Genomic DNA, 18,992 nt, shown 5'->3' on the forward strand with positions numbered 1-18,992 from the left:
AAAACCTTTACACAAAAGTCACACCTCATCGTATACCACAGAATTCACATGGGGCAGAAACCTCATAAATGTAATGACTGTGGAAAAGCCTTTGGACAAAAATCACACCTCATCATACATCAGCGAATTCACACAAGGGAGAAACCTCATAAATGTAATAACCGTGGAAAAGCCTTTGGAAAAAGTCAGACCTCATCATACACCAGTGAATTCACACAGGGGAGAAACCTCATAAATGTAACGACTGTGGAAAAGCCTTTGGATGAAAATCACACCTCATCGTAGTCCAGAGAAATCACACAAGAGATAAACCTCTTAAGTATAATGAGTGTGGAAAAGCCTTTGGCCATAAGTTAGGCCTCATGATACATCAGCGAAATCACACAGGGCAGAAACCTCATAAATGTAATGACTGTGGAAAAGCCTTTGTATAAAAGTCTAACCTCATATCACACTGGAGGATTCACACAGGAAGAAACCGCATGAATGTAATGACTTTGGAAAAGACTTTGGACAAAAGACAAACCTCTTATCACAGCAGAAAATTCACAAGTGTAGAAAACTCATGATTGTAGTAACTGTGGAAAGCATTTAGCTGTACGTCAACCTTCATTGTGCATCAGAGAATTCACACAGGGCAGAAACCTTATGAATGTAATGATTGGAAAATCCTTTGGACAAAAGTCAAACCTCATAATATCCCCGAGATTGCACACAGTGTTGAAACTTTATGAGTGTAATGACTGTGGAAAAACTTTTGATTTTAAGTTCCAACTCAAAATGCATCAGAGGATTCACACAGGGAAATAACATTATAAATGTAATGATTACAGAAAAGCCTTTTTCTCTAAGTTATACCTTATATCAAAACAGAATTCACACAGGGCAGAAACCTTATGAATCTAATGATTGTGGAAAAGCCCTTATAAATCATATGTTATAAATCCTAGCTCATATCACACCAGAGAATTCACACCAGGGAGAAACTTCATGAATGACAATGACTGTAGAAAAGCCCTTGGCAATAAGTCACATCTCAGAATGCATCAGAAAATTCACATGAAGAGAACCCTTTTGAACATAATGACTTCGAAAGTTTTTTCCCATAATTTAGCCCTCATTGCACATCATCCTATTCATATGCGGGAAAACTCTTTAGATATAATGCATATGGAAAAGCCTTTATCCATAACTAACAACTCATAAAACATCAGAATTCACATGGGGGAGAAACCTTATGAATGGAATGAGTGTTGGAAAACTCTGCCAAAATCACACAATATAACATCAGAGAATTTGTTACATGGTAGAAATCTTGTAATAAATGTGAGAAAGCCTTTTGTCAAAAGGAATACCTCATAACACATGCAGTTCAAACAAGGGAGAGAATTTAAGAATATAATGAATGTGAAGGACTTTTTCCAAAATAAACATTACCATGTGACAGAGCCTTTTGCTGGAAATTACATCCCATACAATAGGCACTCCCATAAGAGAAAGGTTGGGACCAGCACTGTGTCACAATAGGTTAAAGCCCAGGCCTGATGCGCAGGCATACCATGTGGACACTGGTTCTAGTCCCGGCTGTTCCTCTTCTGAACTTCTCTGCTATGGACTGGGAAAGCAGTAGAAGATGGCCCTGCACCCACGTGGGAGACCCAGAAGAAGCTCCTGACTCCTGGCTTTGGATCGTTGGAGCTCCAGCCATTGCATCCATCCGGGGAGTGAACCAGTGGATGGAAGACCTCTTTCTGCTTCTCTGTCTCTCTGTAACTCTGTCTTTCAAATAAATAAAGTAAATCATTAAAAAAAAGTACAAGATTATTATTAGTGTGACAAAAAGCCATTTGTCAGAAATCAATCATTATACTTCAGAGAATTCACACAAGGGGTTTCTCAGGAGTGTAATCAATGTGGAAGTATATTTTCATGGAATTCAGGCTTGCATAAATATGCAACTCAAAAAAAGTGATATCCTTCAAGTGCAGTAGATCTGAAAAAAAAAACATAGCCAGAAATTAAGCATCAGGCCGGCACTGTGGAACAGTAGGGTAATTCTCCTCCTGTGAAGCTGGCATCCTATATGGGTGCCAGTTCTAGTCCCAGCTGCCCCCTTCCAATTCAGCTCTCTACTGTGGCCTGGGAAAGCAGGAGAAGACAGCCCATGTGCTTGGGCCCCTGCACACACATGGGAGACCAGGAAGCAGCACCTGGCTCCTGGCTTCAGATCAGTGCAGCTCTGGCTATTGCGGCCATTTGAGGAGTGAACCAACAGAAGGAAGACCTTTCTCTCTGTCTCTCTCACTGTAACTCTATGTGTCAAATAAATAAATAAAAATCTTAAAAAAAAGAAAAACATCAACAAACACCAGAGATTTCATACAGTAAAATGTCAATTTAATGAATGTGAAAAAATTCTTCTGCCATTAATCAATTCACATGGAGAGACTCAGAAATGAGAAAACATACATGCATAGAAAAGTCATGTACCATATATCACCTCTCAGTGGTTACCTGACAACTCACAATAAGAAAAAAATCCTATGACTGTATTTAATGGGAAATAATTTTATTATTAGGCAAAGTTCCACAAAACATAGCAAGATTACAGAGAGTAATCCCTGAAATATAATTTGTTTGGAAGAATTCTTTGGTGGAATCACACCTTAGTAAGTATTGGGCAGTTTTCATGATGAATTATGACAGAGTGTGTTTAACCATTCTTCAGAAATTTTTCTCTTATACAACCTGAAGTTTTGGTTTCTCATTATTGTGAGTGGGTTCAAGTATATGAAGTGAACAGTGCTCTTATGTAAATTTTGTTAATAAATATTTAAAAGTTGAGTGACAGTTTTTTCAACAGTTATTTGGAATACCATCTTCATCAATTACAAAGTTATTTATTTTATATCTGCTTTGTTGGCCACCCAGGATTCTTTCCCCACATTATTGTAGTGCAAACCAGTGATGTGAGCATAGCCATATCAAGTGACACATGTTCCAGTGATAAGTTGCAGCACTCATCTGAATTTTCCTGTATTACTGAGTGCATAATGCCTTTTTCATCCATGATCCCCCTTTTCTACATTTCTTCATTCTATTCCTAATTTCCTTGAGACCAGAACATGGAATGAAGTCTATCCAGGTGGTACCCACTGCAACAGAGAAGCAGGAGCATAAATGTAGTATTCTTTGTAAAAAAAAGATTTATTTATTTGAAAGTCAGAGTTACACAGAAAGAGGAGGGACAGGAGAATCTTCCATCCAATGGTTCACTCCCTAATTGGCCACAACAGCCAGAACTGTGCTGATCCAAAGCCAGGAGCTTCCTCCAGATCTCCCATGTAGGTGCAGGGCCCAAGCACTTGGGCCTTTTTCTATTATTTCACAGGCCATAGCAGAGAGCTAGATTGGAAGTGGAGCAGCTGGGTCTTGAACCAGCACCCATATGGGGTGCCGGTACTTCAGGTCAGGGCATTAACCTGCTGTGACACAGCACTGGCCCTTGTATTACACTTTTGTATTAATTTAACTTTACTGTAATTTTTATAACTTTTTTGTATTATTCCCTGTTCCTGCAGGTGGCCCTCATTTTTATTGAAAATCTGTGTTTTTATCCCTTCCAATTTACAAAGTCATTTCTGGGTTTATATAAATCTGATTTACATTCAGTTAATTCCTCAGGACACCCTCAGGAGGAACACTTTTCCTAGATATCCCATGATAACAGGGCTGCAAATGCTATGATGCCTCTAGCTGCAGTAGCTCTTTTGTTTCCCATCTAGATAATAGCTGTGCAAGTAATCCGTTCCACCTCCACTACTACCCATGAGAAATAGATCTTCATCCCTGTTTAAGTCCCCACAGCTTCTTACAAGTGTTCATCAAATTAAATCTTATTATAAACAGATTTAATAGAAAATGAATGATGTAGCTGCTGGTAGTTTCAGTGAGGTTGAATGATTTGCTGGACTGCTGTTTTGTCTGGGTTATCTTTCATATTACTTAGAACTAATTTTTCACAATATTGCTTGCCTGAGCACTTTTCCCTAGGCTCCCAGCTAAACAGGTGTTTGAAGACTAGATTTACTGTTAACTCTCACTAAGGACAGAGGTCCCACATGGAGAGCACAGATGCTTATGTGGTCCTTGGGACAGAGTAAATATTATACTCATTTGATTTAGTACTCAGAAACTGGGCTCCATTGAAGAGAAGAACTCAACTGAACAGGATATAACTCCCTTTTGATTAAAAAAGATTTACCATGTCAAACCTGGCTGTGTCACCTTAGGCATACCCTTTACCCTTGAAAACTGAACTGAACTCTCTGGCCACACCTACTACAAGCCTCTAGGGATTCATTGAAAGCAGAAATTCCATTAATCTACAGTCATAATACAATGATAAAAACCGCCACAGCAGAAAAAAAAAAGATGAGTATCTCCACAAATGACAAACAAATGCAAGAATCCAAGAAGCAAGAATAAGGAAAACATCATCATGCTCCCAAAAGAACGTGACAGTTCAATACTAGATCATGAAGACAATGAGATAGATTAAATGCAAGAAATAGAACTCAAAAATTTGGTCATAAAATTACATAGAAGTAATCAAAAGCAAATGAACCAACTACTGAAATATATGAAGAAGGACATAAAAAAATCTCTCCCATGAAATTTAAATTATCAGGTGGAATCAAGATGAAATGAAGAATTTAACAGAATAAAAAATGCAGTGGAGAGCCTTAAATATAGAATCAGTGAGGTAGAAGAGAGAACATCAGACTTAGTAGACAGAGCACAGGAAAGTATACAGTCAAACCAAACACAAGAATAGGCAATTAGAAATCTAAAATAGACTGTTGGAAATCTACAGGACACTATAAAGAAATAAAACCAATATTCTGGTTCTAGGAGTTCCTGTACACATGGAGAGAGAGAAAGGATTAGAAGGCATTTTTAGTGAAACACTAGCAGAAAACTTTCTGGGTTTGGGAAAAAAAAGAGACATCCATGTACAGGAAGCACACAGAACTTTGAATAGACATGACCAGAAAACATCCTTGCCATGACACATTGTCATCAAACTGCCACAGTGAAACAAAAAGAGAAGATTCTAAAATGCGTAAGAGAAACATCAGATTACTTTTAGAGGATCTCCAATTAGACTCACAGCAGACTTCTCATCAGAAACCCTGTAGGCCAAGAGAAAATGGCAAAATCTAGCCCAAGTCCTAAGAGAATACAACTGTCATCGCAGATTATTATACCCTGCAAAGCTCTCATTTGTGAATGAAGGTGAAATAAAGACTTTGCATAACAAACAGAAATTGAACGAATTTGCCACCACTTGTCCAGACCAGTAAGATCTCTTCTTTTTTATTTTTTTTTCACTGTGGTGGATTTTATCTTTGTACTATGACTCTGTAGATAAGCGGACTTTCTGCTCTCACTGAATCTCTGGAGGCTTATAGTGGGTGTGGCCAGAGAGCTCTGTTCAGTCTCCAAGGTTAAGGGTGTGCCTCAGGTGAAACACCCAAGTTTGGCAAGTTAAGTCTTCTCTCTCCTTTTTTTAATCAGAAGGGAAGTATATTCTGTTCAGTTGGGCTCTTCTCCTCAATGGAGACCAGTTCCTGAGTACTAGCCCCAGGAACCCCCAAGTTTGTGGCATCTCCCATTGAGAGTGCTCAAAGTCCCAGTCACACTGCAAGTCTTCCCACACACCCTCAGTTTTTTATTTTTTCACAGTCCTGCTTCAGAAGCTTCACACAGTCACAAGTTCCTAGTTTCCTGTTATTTCTCCCCACCAGAGTCAGGAGTCGGCTGCTTGCCTGGTGCAGACACAAGCTGGCACAGCTGTTATATATGTCCAAAATGGCTCCTGCTCTATCAGCTTGCATGCCTTTGTGAGGTGATTAGAGAGAAATGTGTCTGTACTGTCCCTTTTTTTCTCTCCTCTAGTTTGGCTGACACACTTTCCCTCCGAGATTTAAGCCTCATTCCCTTTAGGTTCCTGCCACATTTTTGCCAGTGGCTTGGGCTACTGTGCTCTTTTCTCATCTCACTTTACAGTTCTGGTGCATAGGCTCTCAGCTGTTGGAGGTGTGAGCTGTGGGCTACACGCCCTCCAGGTGTCCACCTCCACCGTGTCCCTCTAATGTCGGTAGAATTTCCTCTGTCATTTTTTCCCTAACTCTTCCCTGAGACTACTCTATTTCCACTTTTTTAAAACTATCTTCTCCTGGGTTAGAGCAGTAAGCTCCCTCCCTACTCCACCATCCAATTATTAGCCCATATGTATATGATTATGACTGTTTCTGCCAAATTACTAATTTATACACCATATAATCAAAATTAAATGCCTTCCATGGAATGCATATTTATGTTGTCATTTACTACTGTCACCTGCATGTGTAATGAATAATCTGATTTGTGACATTCCTAACACAGGGAAATGATGGGTACCATGGTTTGGTTTATAATTGTGTGGTCATCAACTCACTCTAAATGCTGGAAGTTGTCCTAGCAACTGTCATGTGTATAGGATTTGAGTACATTGCAGTGCCAGCACCATCATGGTCATCAGCATAGGATACATTCTTAATGTTTCTAGATGCTCCTGGAACTTTAAATTATTTTTTGATTGTGGAAATTTTTCAAACTACAAGTCTGTATCATACTGTAATTTTTCCAGTTTATTCCAGACTGTTTTTTCACCAAATATTCATCCACATATTTGTTTATTAATTATGGCTTACATTAAAATACACATTGTTACTAAGGGCAAGGCAAAGTTTTAACTTCAATATGCATCAGGTTTCTAATTTTTATTTTGTCTTTCATTTTATTAATTTCTTTATTTTTTCATTTATTGAATGTTTATTTAATGAATATAAATTTCCAAAGTACAGCTTATGGATTACAATGGCTTCCCCCTCCCATAACTTCCCTCCCACCCGCAACCCTCCCCTTTCCCACTCCCTCTCCCCTTCCAATCATATCATGATCCATTTTCAATTCTCTTTATATACAGAAGATCAGTTTAGTATATATTAAGTAAAGATTTCAACAGTTTGCCCCATATAGCAACACAAAGTGAAAAAAAATACTGTTGGAGTACTAGTTATAGCATCAAATAAGAGTGTACAGCACATTAAAGACAGAGATCCTACATAATATTTTTAAAAATTAATTAATTTTCTATGCCATTTCTAATTTAACACCAGGGTTTTTTTTTTTCATTTCCAATTATCTTTATATACAGAAGAGCGATTCAGTATATAATTAGTAAAGATTTCATCAGTTTGCACCCACACAGAAACACAAAGTGTAAAAATACTGTTTCAGTACTAGTTATAGCATCACACAGGGCCATCAAAGAAGGAGGTACCTTTCTCTGAAGGGAGGAGAAAACTTCCAATTTGACTATGACCCTATCGGAATATTGAATTCTTCATTTCATTATGGTTTCTCATCACTATCACAGTTCTTGTTCTAGTAGTTGTTTCATTTCATTTTGATTCCTTCTTAATATTTCATTTTCGCGAGAGAGATTTTCTATCTTGTCCATTAGGGATTTCTGTAGTTCAAGAATTTGTTTTTGAGAACTTCTTAATGTTCTTATCATTTTTTTGAGATCTGCTTCTTGCATTTCCTCTATCTCTTCTCCTTCATAATCTTGAATTGGGGTGTCTTTTTCATTTGGGGGCATTATAGTGTCTTCCTTGCTCTTGTTACCTTGGTTTCTACGTTTGTTTGGCATCTTGGAGAGTGCAGAGAGAGGCTAGTGTCCCAGCTTCTTCCCCCCCTTTTTTTTTCTTCCAGTCATCCTGGTATAGTTCCCCCTCTACCCTGCGTGAGCTCGGACCATGGTCTAACCTTCGCGGCCAATGTCTCTGGTTACCTTTGCTTCCAGCGCCAGGGCTCAAATTCTGTGGGTGGGCTTCTGTAGCTGGGCTTGCTGTTTTCCGAACTCTAATGGCCCCCGTGTCTGTGGCGTGGCTCAGTACGGGTCATGTCGGCACGGCGTGGTGAAGCTGGGCGCTGCTAGGTGCGGCTCAGTGTGGCTCCATGAGACTCGGCAGGGCTCAGCGAGGCACAGCAGTGGGCCCCCTTACTCTCCCAGCAGGTCCTCCGCGTCACATCCACTAGATCCGGAAGAGTTTCCTCTGCAGTTTTTTCCTCTGAGTCTCTTCTTAAGGGTGCAGTAACTCCACCCTTGTTAAAATTTCTTTTCCCAAACTGTTGTGTGTGCTCTCACCCTTCCGCCATATTGGTTCCCCCCCCATTAGGTTCTATATGACTCTCAATCAGAAAACTTATTTGTAGCTTAGACAGCACCTTTCTTAGCTCCTCTAATAATGACCCTGTCCTTTGTTCTAGAACCTGTCTAGCACACTTGGGCCTCATTCCTTTGTAATCATAACCTCTACTCTACCACCAATGGCTCTACTCCCAACCTGTGTGTACTGATGGTCCTCTGCCCCACTTCATGCTGTATAATTGTTCAAACCTGGTAAAGGCCACTCTTAGGATCATTGGTTACTATCCTCACTCTGTCTTTTATGACCTTGTCTAAATATGATCAGAGTCGGCAAACTTGGAAGGCTTCCATAGCCATGGCAACTCATGACGACAGCCTAGGGTGGTAACTGGCATCATAAACTAGATTATCAATTTGTTGGGTCAACAACAGGAGCCACTTTGTACTTGCTCCTCATGTGGGATCTCTGTCCTTAATGTGCTGTACATTTTGATTTAATGCTATAACAAGTACTCAAACAGTATGTTTCACTTTGTTTTTCTATGTGGGTGCAAACTGTTGAAATCTTTATACTAAATTGATCTTCTGTATATAAAGAGAATTGAAAATCAATCTTGATGTGAATGGAAAGGGAAAGGGAGCGGGAGAGTGGAGGGTTGTGGGTGGGAGGGAAGTTATGGGAGGGGGAAGCCATTGTAATCCATAAGCTGTACATTGGAAATTTATATTCATTAAATAAAAGTTAAAAATAAAAAAATAAATGTAGGCTTCAAAGGCACTGAAGAAAATCCGTGATAATAAATGAAACAATCATGCACGATGAGTTCCAGTAGTCTCTTAGTAGAGTTCTTTGGGTCCCCTAAATAAAGAATCATATCATCTGCAAAGAGGGATACTTTGAGTTCTTCCTTCTCAATTTGTATCCCTTAATTTCTTTTGCTTGCCTAATAGCTCTGGATAAAACTTCCAGAACTATATTGAATAGCATTGGTGAGAGTGGGCACCCCTATCTGGTACCAGATCTCAGCGGAAATGCTTCCAACTTTTCCCCATTCAATAGGATGTTGGCCGTGGGTTTTTCATAAATTGCTTTCATTGTATTGAGGAATGTTCCTTCCATACCCAGCTTGCTTAGAGTTTTCATCATGAAAGGGTGTTGTATTTTATCAAATGCCTTCTCTGCTTCTATTGAGAGAATCATGGTTTTTCTTCTGCAGTCTGTTAATGTAGTGTATTATGTTGAATGTTTTGCGAACATTGAACCATCCCTGCATACCAGGGATAAAATCCCACTTGGTCTGGGTGGATGATCTTTCTGATGTGTTGTTGCATTCTATTGGCCAGAATTTTGTTGAGTATTTTTGCATCTATGTTCATCAGGGATATTGGTCTGTAATTCTCTTTCAATGTTGCATCTTTTTCTGGCTTAGAAATTAAGGTGATGGTGGCTTCATAGAAAGAGTTTGGGAGGATTCCCTCTTTTTCGATTGCTCTGAATAGTTTGAGAAGAATTGGAGTTAGTTCTTCTCTAAATGTCTGGTAGAACTCAGCAGTGAATCCATCTGGCCCTGGGCTTTTCTTTGTTGGGAGGGCCTTTATCACTGTTTCAATTTCTGTGTCAGTTATGGGTCTGTTTAGGTTTTCTATGTCTTCCTTGCTCAATTTAGGTAGGTTGTATGTGTCCAAGAATCTGTCCATTTCTGATAGATTCCCTGTTTGCTGGCATACAAGTCCTTGTAGTAATTTCTGATGATTCTTTTTATTTCTGTGGTGTCTGTTGTTATGTTTCCCTTTTCATTTCTGATCCTATTGATTTGGGTCTTTTCTTTTTTTAGTTAGTTGTGCCAATGGGGTGTCAATTTTGTTTATTTTTTCAAAAAAACAGCTCCTCGTTTGGCTGATTTTTGTCATTTTTTTTTGGATTCAATCCTGTTGATTTCTTCTTTGATTTTAATTATTTCTCTTCTCCTACTGGGTTTGGGTTTGGTTTGCTGCAGATTTTCTAGATCCTTGAGATGACTTGAAAGTTCATCTATTTGGTGCCTTTCCAATTTCTTGATGTAGGCACCTATTGATATAAACTTTCCTCTTAACACTGCTTTTGTTGTATCCCAGAGGTTTTAGTAATGATGTGCTGTTTGCCTCATTTACTTCCAGGAAATTTTTGATTTCTCTTTTAATTTCTTCTATGACCCATTGTTCATTCTGGAGCATGCTATTCAATCTCCATGTGTTTGCACGTGCTCTGGGGATTCCCGAGTTGCTAATTTCCAACTTCATTCCTTTGTGGTCTGAGAAGCTGCATGGTATGATTCTAAACTTTTGAATTTGCTGAGACTTGCTTTATGGCCTAGTATGTGGTCAATCCTAGAGAAGGTTCCATGTACTGCTGAGTAGAATGTAAATTCTTTAGATGTAGGATGAAATGTTCTGTAGATATCTGTTAGATCCATTTGGGCTATAGTGTCATTTAAATCTACTGTCTCCTTGTTGATCTTCTGTCCTGTTGATCTGTCTATCTCTGAAAGTGGAGTATTGAAGTCCCCCAGTACTATTGTATTGGGGTCTAAGTCTCCCTTTAAGTCCCTTAACAAGTCTTTTAAATAAACTGGTGCCCTGTAATTAAGTGCATATACATTGATAATCGTTATATCTTCTTGTTGAATGGATCCCTTAATCATTATATAGTGCCCCTCTTTGTCTCCTAATAGTTTTTGTGGTAATGTTTCTGTTGTCCGATATTAAGATAGCTAGGCCTGCTCTTTTTTCATTTTTGTTGGCATGGTATATATTTTTCCAGCCTTTCGCTTTCAGTCTGTCTGCATCATTGTTGGAAAGATGAGTTTCTTGTAAGCAGCAAAAGATGGGTTTTGTTCTTTAACCCAATCAGCCAATCGGTGTCTTTTAACTGGACAGTTAAAGCCATTAACATTCAGTTTGACTATTGAAAAGGAGTAACTTCACCCTGTCATTTGCCAAAGATATTTTCTAGTATATGGTTTGAGATTCCTGTGATCTTTTGCTGTGAGGTTTAATTCGTTTACCTTCTTTCATATTGGTGACCGTTTTTCTCTGTTTCTGTATGTAATACATCTTTAAGCATCTTTTGCAGGGCTGGACGAGTGGCGACAAATTCTTTCAATTTCTGTTTGCTTCATTCACAAATGAGAGCTTTGCAGGATATAATATTCTGGGCTGGCAGTTTTTCTCTCTTAGTACCTGGGCTATATCTCGCCATTCTCTCCTAGCTTGTAGGGTTTCTGAAGAGAAGTCAGCTGTGAGTCTAATTGGAGATCCTCTGAGAGTAATTTGTAGTTTCTCTCTTGCACATTTTAGGATCTTTTCTTTATGTTTCACTGTGGTGAGTTTGATTACAATGTGTCGTGGTGAGGATCTCTTTTGGTCATGTTTATTAGGGATTCTATAAGCTTCCTGTACTAGGATGTCTCTGTCCTTCTCCAAACCTGGGAAAGTTTCTGCTAGGATCTCACTAAAAAGGCCTTCTAATCCTTTCTCCCTCTCCATGCCTTCAGGAACTCCTAGAACCCAAATGTTGGGTTTTTTGATAGTATCCTGTAGATTCCTGACAGTATTTTTTAGATTTCTGATTTCTTCTTCTTTTCTTTGATTTGACTGTCTTCTTTCCTCTTCTCTGTCTTCTAATTCCGATATTCTCTCTTCTGCTTCACCCATTCTGTTTTTAAGGCTCTCTAGTGTGTTTGTCATTTGATCTATTGAGTTCTTCACTTCATTATGGTTTCTTGTCACTATCACAGTTTCCTGTTCTACTAGTTGTTTCATTTCATTTTGATTCCTCCTTAATATTTCATTTTCACGAGAGAGATTTTCTATCTTGTCCATTAAAGATTTCTGTAGTTCAAGAATTTGTTTTTGAGAACTTCTTAATGTTCTTATCAATTTTTTGAGATCTGCTTCTTGCATTTCCTCTATCTCTTCATCTTCATAATCTTGCATTGGGGTGTCTTGTTCATTTGGGGGCATCATAGTGTCTTCCTTGCTCCTGTTACCACAGTTTTTGTGTTTTTTGTTTGGCATGTTGGAGATAATTTATGTTTTTTTGCTATGTTTTTTTTTTCTCGTTATACTATGCCTTTAAGTGGGCTGTCTGCTTTGATGGATCCTTAGAGGCTGTGATGTGTGTGGCCAGAGAGCTCTGCTTGATTCTTCAGGTTTAAGGTTGTGCAAAAAGTGACTCACCCAGGTTGTGCTCTCCCTTACTCCTTGCTGGATCTTTCTCTCTCTCTCTCTCTCTCTCTCTCTCTCTCTCTCTCTCTCTCTCTCTCCCTTTCTTTTTTTTTTTGACTCAGTTGTGAAGTAATTCCGCACAGCTGAGTGGAATTGAGGGTAGTTGAAATCTGGCCTCTGTGAGTATTCCTTTGATCTATCCCTGGGACCACACAAAGAGTTTATGTAGCCCTTTATGTGTTCTCAAGTTTCACCATAGACCCAAAGTTACTCAGTTTGTGTACTCGTTGCCGCTTTTCATATGTAAAATGGTGCTTGCTGTTTGTTTTGCTCAAGTCGAGAGAAAAGCCTCTGCCTTTCCCCACCAAGGTCTCGGGTTTCTGAGGCTTTTGTCTTACCTCCAGTTCCTGTGATGGCGAGATTCTGCGGCTCCGCTCCCGCAGGTGGGCTTCCACGCGGTGGGCTCCCTGCAGGTCCTCTGTGTCACATCCTCTAGATGCGGAAGCGTTTCCACTGCAGTTTTTTTCTTGAGTCTTTTCCTGAGGCTACAGTAATTCCACTTTTATCAAACTATATTTTCCCAACTATCCGCTGAGTGGATTTTTATGTAAGGTGTAAGCTAGGGGTCTTGCTTCATGCTTATGCACATGGAAATCCAGTTTTCATAGCACCAATTATTGAATAGATTGTCCTTACTCCAGGGATTGGTTTTAGATCCTTGATCAAATATAAGTTGGCTGTAGATGTTTGGGTTGATTTCTGGTGTTTCTATTCTGTCCATTGTTCCATCAAACTGTTTCTGTACCAGTACCATGCTGTTTTGATTACAACTGCCCTGTAGTATGTCCTGAAAGCTGGTATGGTGATGCCTCCAACTTTCTTTTTGTTGTACAAAAATACGTTAGATATTCAAGGTCTCCTGCATCTCCATATGAATTTCAGCATTATTTTTTCCTACATCTGAGAGGAATGTATTTGGAATCTTGATTGGTATTGCATTAAATGTATAAAATGCTTTTGGGAGAATGGACATTTTGATATTGATTCTTCTAATCCATGAGCATTGAAGATTTTTCCATTTTTTTGTATCCTCTTCTATTTCTTTGTTTAAGATTTTGTGATTCACATCTTACAGGTATTTAACGTCCTTAGTTAAGTTTATTCCAAGGTATTTGATTGTTTTTGTATCTATTGTGAATGGGATTGATTTTAGCAGTTCTTCCTCACCCGTGCCATTGCCTGTGTATACAAAAGCTGTTGATTTTTGTGGATTGATTTTATATCCTGCTACTTTGCCAAACACTTCTATGAGTTCCAATAGTCTCTTAGTAGAGTTTTTTGGGTCCCCTAAATAAAGAATCATATCGTCTGCTAAGAGGGATACTTTGAGTTCTTCCTTCCCATTTGTATCCCTTTAATTTCTTTTTGTTGCCTAATAGCTCTGGCTAAGACTTCCAGAATTATATTGAAGAGCAGTGGTGAGAGTGGGCATCCCTGTCTGGTACCAGATCTCAGCGGAAATGCTTCCAACTTTTCCCCATTCAATAGGATGTTGGCCATGGGTTTTTCACATATTGTTTTGATTATATTAAGGAATCTTCCTTCTATAACCAGTTTGCTTAGAGTTTTCATCATGAAATGGTGTTGAATTTTATCAATTGCTTTTTCTGCATCTATCGAGATAATCATATGGCTTTTCTTCTGCAGTTTGTTAATGTGGTGTATCACATTGATTTGCGAATATTGAACCATCCCTGAATACCAGGGATAAATCCCACTTGGTCTGAGTGGATGATTTTTTTATGTGTTGCTGTACTGTGTTGGCCAGAATTTTATTGAGGATTTTTGCGTCTATGTACATAAGGGATATTGGTCTGTAATTTTCTTTCAATGCTGCATCTTTCTCAGTCTTAGCGATTAAGGAAATGCTGGCTTCATAGAAAGAATTTAGGAGGACTCCATCTTTTTCTATTGTTCTGAATAGTTTGAGAAGAATTGGAGTTAATTCTTCTTTCAATGTCTGGTAGAATTCAGCCATGAATCCATCTGGTCCTGGACTTTTCTTTGTTGGGAGGGCCTTTATACTGATTCAATTTCTGACTCAGTTATGGGTCTTTTTAGGTATTCTGTGTCTTCATGGTTCAATTTAGGTAGATTGCATGTGTCCAGTAACTATCCATTTCTGATAGATTTCCCTGTTTGCTGGCATACAAGTCCTTGTAGTAATTTCTGATGATTCTTTTTATTTCTGTGGTGTCTGTTGTTACATTTCCTTTTTCATCTCTGATTTTATTGATTTGGGTCTTTTTTATTTAGTTGAGCCAATTGTGTGTGAATTTTATTCATTTTTTTCAAAAAACCATCTCTTCACTTGGCTGATTTTTTGTAATTTTTTTTATACAACCCTGTTGATTTCTTCTCTGATTTTAATTACTTCTCTTCTACCACTAGATTTGGGTCTGGTTTGCTGCAGTTTTTCTAGATCCTTGAGATGCTTTGAAAGCTCATTTATTTGGTGCCTTTCCAATTTCTTGATGTAGGCACCTATTGCTATAAACTTTCCTCTCGACACTGCTTTTGCCATATCCCACAAGTTGTGATATGTTGTGTTGTTATCTTCATTTACTTCCAGAAAATTTTTTATTTCTCTTTTGATTTCTTCTGTGACTCAATGTTCATTCAGCAGCATGTTGTTTAGTCTCCATGTGTTTGCATACTCTCTGGGGATTGATGAGTTGCTAATTTCTACCTTCATTCTGCTGTTGTCTGAGAAGCTACATGGTATGATTCTAATTCTTCTGAATTTGCTGAGACTTGCTTTATGGCCTAGTATGTGGTCAATCCCAGAGAATGTTCAATGCACTGCTGAGAAGAAAGTAAAATGTTTAGATGTAGACTTGAAAGTTTTGTAGATATCTGTTAGATCCATTTCAGCAATAGTGTCGATTGAATCTGCTCTTTCCTTGTTGATCTTCTGTCTGGATGATCTATTTCTGAGAGTGCAGTATTGAAGTCCGCCAGTACTATTGTATTGGAATCTAAGTCTCCCTTTAAGTCCTTTAACATACCTTTTAAATAAACTAGTGCCCTGTAATCAGGTGCGTATACATTGATGATAGTTACATCCTCCTTTTGAATTGAAACATTAATCATTATATAGTGTGCCTCATTGTCTCTCAATAGTTTTTGTATTGAGGTTTATTTTGTCTGATATTAATATGGCTACACCTCCTTTTTTTGGTTTCTGTTGGCATGGAATATCTTTTTCCAGCCTTTCCCCTCAGTCTGTATGCATCTTTGTTGGAAAGATGTGTTTCTCGTAGGCAGCAAATAGATGAGTTTTGCTCCTTAATCCATTCAGCCAGTCTGTACCTTTTAACTGGAGAGTTGAGGCCATTAACATGCAATGTGACTATGATAAGTAGTGATTTTGCCCTTCCATTTTCCCAAAGATATTTTCTAGTATATGCTTTTAGCTTCCTATGATCTTTTACTGGTAGGTTTCCTTCCTTTACCTTCTTTCATATTGATTACCATGTTTCTGTGTTTCTGTGTGTACCACCTCTTTAAGCATTTTTTGCAGGGCTGAATGAGTGGTGACAAATTCTTTCAATTTCTGTTTGCTGTGAAAGGTCTTTATTTCACCTTCATTCACAAATGAGAGCTTTGCAGGATATAATATTCTGGGCTGGCAGGTTTTCTCTCTTAGTACCTGGGCTATGTCTTGGCATTTCCTCCTCGCTTGTAGGGTTTCTGATGAGAAGTCTGCTGTGAGTCTAATTGGAATTTCTCTGAATGTAATCTGATGTTTCTCTCTTGCACATTTTAGGATCTTTTCTTTATGTTTCACTGTGGTGAGTTTGATTACAATGTGGTGTTCTGAGGATCTCTTTTGGTCATGTTTATTAGGGGTTCTATGAGCTTCCTGTACTAGGATGTCTCTGTCCTTCTCCAAACCCGGGATAATTTCTGCTAGTATCTCACTAAAAAGGCCTTCTAATCCTTTTTACTTCTCCATTCCTTCAGGAACTCCTAGAACCCGAATATTGGGTTTTTTAATAGTATCCTGTAGATTCCCGACAATATTTTTTAGATTTCTAATTTCCTCTTCTTTTCTTTAGTTTGATTGTATACTTTCCTGTTCTCTGTCTTCTAATTCCGATATTCTCTCTTCTGCTTCACTTATTTGGTTTTTAAGGCTCTCTAGTGTGTTTCTCATTTGATCTATTGAATTCTTCATTTCATTATGGTTTCTCATCACTATCACAGTTTCATGTTCTACTAGTTGCTTAATTTCATTTTGATTCCTCCTTAATATTTCATTTTCACGACAGAGATTTTCTATTCTGTCTAATAATGATTTCTCTAGTTCAAGAATTCGTTTTTGAGAATTTGTTAATGTTCTTATCAATTTTTTGAGATCTGCTTTTTGCATTTCTTCTATCTCATCATCTTCATAATCTTGAATTAGGATGTCTTTTTTGTTTGGGGGTCATAGTGTCTTCCTTGTTCTTGTTACCTCAGTTTTTGCATTTGTTGTTTGGTATTGTGGAGATATTCTTTGGTTTCTTCTCTGTGGTGCTTTTTCTAGTTATATCATGACTTTAGATTAAGTGGACTGTCTGCTCTTGGTGGATCCTTGGAGGCTAGATGGGTGTGGCCAGGGAGCTCTATTTGGTTCTTCATGGTTAAGGATGTGCTAAATGTGACTCACCCAGATTGTTCTCTCTCTTACTTGCTCTCTTTTTTTGACTCAGAAGGGGAGTAATTCCACACAGCTGAGTTCAATTGAGGGTAGTTGATGTATGAAATCTGGCCCCCATGGGTATTCATCTGCTCTCTCTACCCCATGGACCACACAAAGTCTTTATGCAGCCCTCAGTGTGGTCTCAAATTTCTCTGCCATCTCTCACCGGGTTGCCAAGGTTACCGAGTTTGTGTACTCAGTGAGTTTTCTCGCCCTCCCTCATATTTTCAGTCTCAGTTTTTTATCCCCACACTTTCACTAGGTCCTAACCTCCTGTTATTTCTCCCCACAAGAGTCAGGTTTTTCTACTTGGCTGATATCAGGCATTACTTTACATATGTTCAAAATGGTGCCTGCTCTTTGTATTGCCTGGCTTTGTAAGGTAAGTGGAGAGAGAGGCTAGTGTCCTTGCAGATTCCCCTTATTATTTTTATTAAAAAATTTTATTTAATGAATATAAATTTCCAAAGTACAGCTTATGAATTACATTGGCTTCCCCCCCATAACTTCCCTCCCAACCACAACGCTCCCCTTTCCCACTCCCTCTTCCCTTCCATTCACAAAGAGATTCATTTTCAATTCTCTTTATATACAGATCAGTTCAGTATATATTAAGTAAAGATTTCAACAGTTTTCCCCCACATAGCAACACAAAGTGACAAAATACTGTTGGAATACTAGTGATAGCATTAAATAACAGTGTACAGCACATTACAGACAGAGATCCTACATGATATTTTTAAAAAAATAATTAATTTTCTATGCCATTTCTAATTTAACACCAGGTTTTTTTTTCATTTCCAATTATCTTGATATACAGATCGATCCTGCATATACTTAGATTTCATCAGTTTGCACCCACACAGAAACACAAAGTGTAAAAATACTGTTTCAGTACTAGTTATAGCATCACTTTATATTAGACAACACATTAATGACAGATCCCACATGAGATGTAAGTACACAGTGACTCCTGTTGTTGACTTAACAATTTGACACTCTTGTTTATGGCGTCAGTAATCTTCCTAGGCTCTAGTCATGAGTTGCCAAGACTATGGAAACCTTTTGCGTTCGCCAACTTTGATCTTATTCTGATAGTGTCATAGTTAAAGTGGAAGTTCTCCCCTCCCTTCAGAGAAAGGTACCTCCTGCTTTGATGGCCCTGTTCTTTCCACTGGGATCTCACTCACAGAGATCTTTCATTTAGGTCTTCTTTTTTTTCTTTTCCCTGGTATCTTGGCTTTCCATGCCTACAATACTATCATGGGCTCTTCAGCCAGATCCGAATGCCTTAAGGGCTGATTCTGAGGCCAGAGTGTTGTTTAGGACATCTGCCATTCTATGAGTCTGCTGTGTATCCCGCTTCCCATGTTGGATACTTCTCTCCCTTTTTGATTCTATCAGTTAGTATTAGCAGACACTTGTCTTGTTTGTGTGATCCCTTTGACTCTTAGACCTATCAGAGTCATCAACTGTGAAATGAAATTGATCACTTGGACTAGTGAGATGGCATTGATACATGCCACCTTGATGGGATTGTATTGGAATCCCCTGGCACATTTCTAACTCCACCATTTGGGGCAAGTCCAATTGAGCATGTCCCAAATTGTACATCTCCTCCCTCTCTTTTTCCCACTGTTATATTTAACAGCGATCACTTTTCAGTTAAATTTAAACACCTAAGAATAATTGTGTGTTAATTACAGAGTTCAGCCACTAGTACTAGAACAACGACAACAACAAATACTAAAAAGGATAAAGTATTACATTGTACAT

The sequence above is a fragment of the Lepus europaeus genome, chromosome 7 (genome assembly GCF_033115175.1).
Source record: "Lepus europaeus isolate LE1 chromosome 7, mLepTim1.pri, whole genome shotgun sequence".
NCBI lineage: Eukaryota > Metazoa > Chordata > Mammalia > Lagomorpha > Leporidae > Lepus > Lepus europaeus.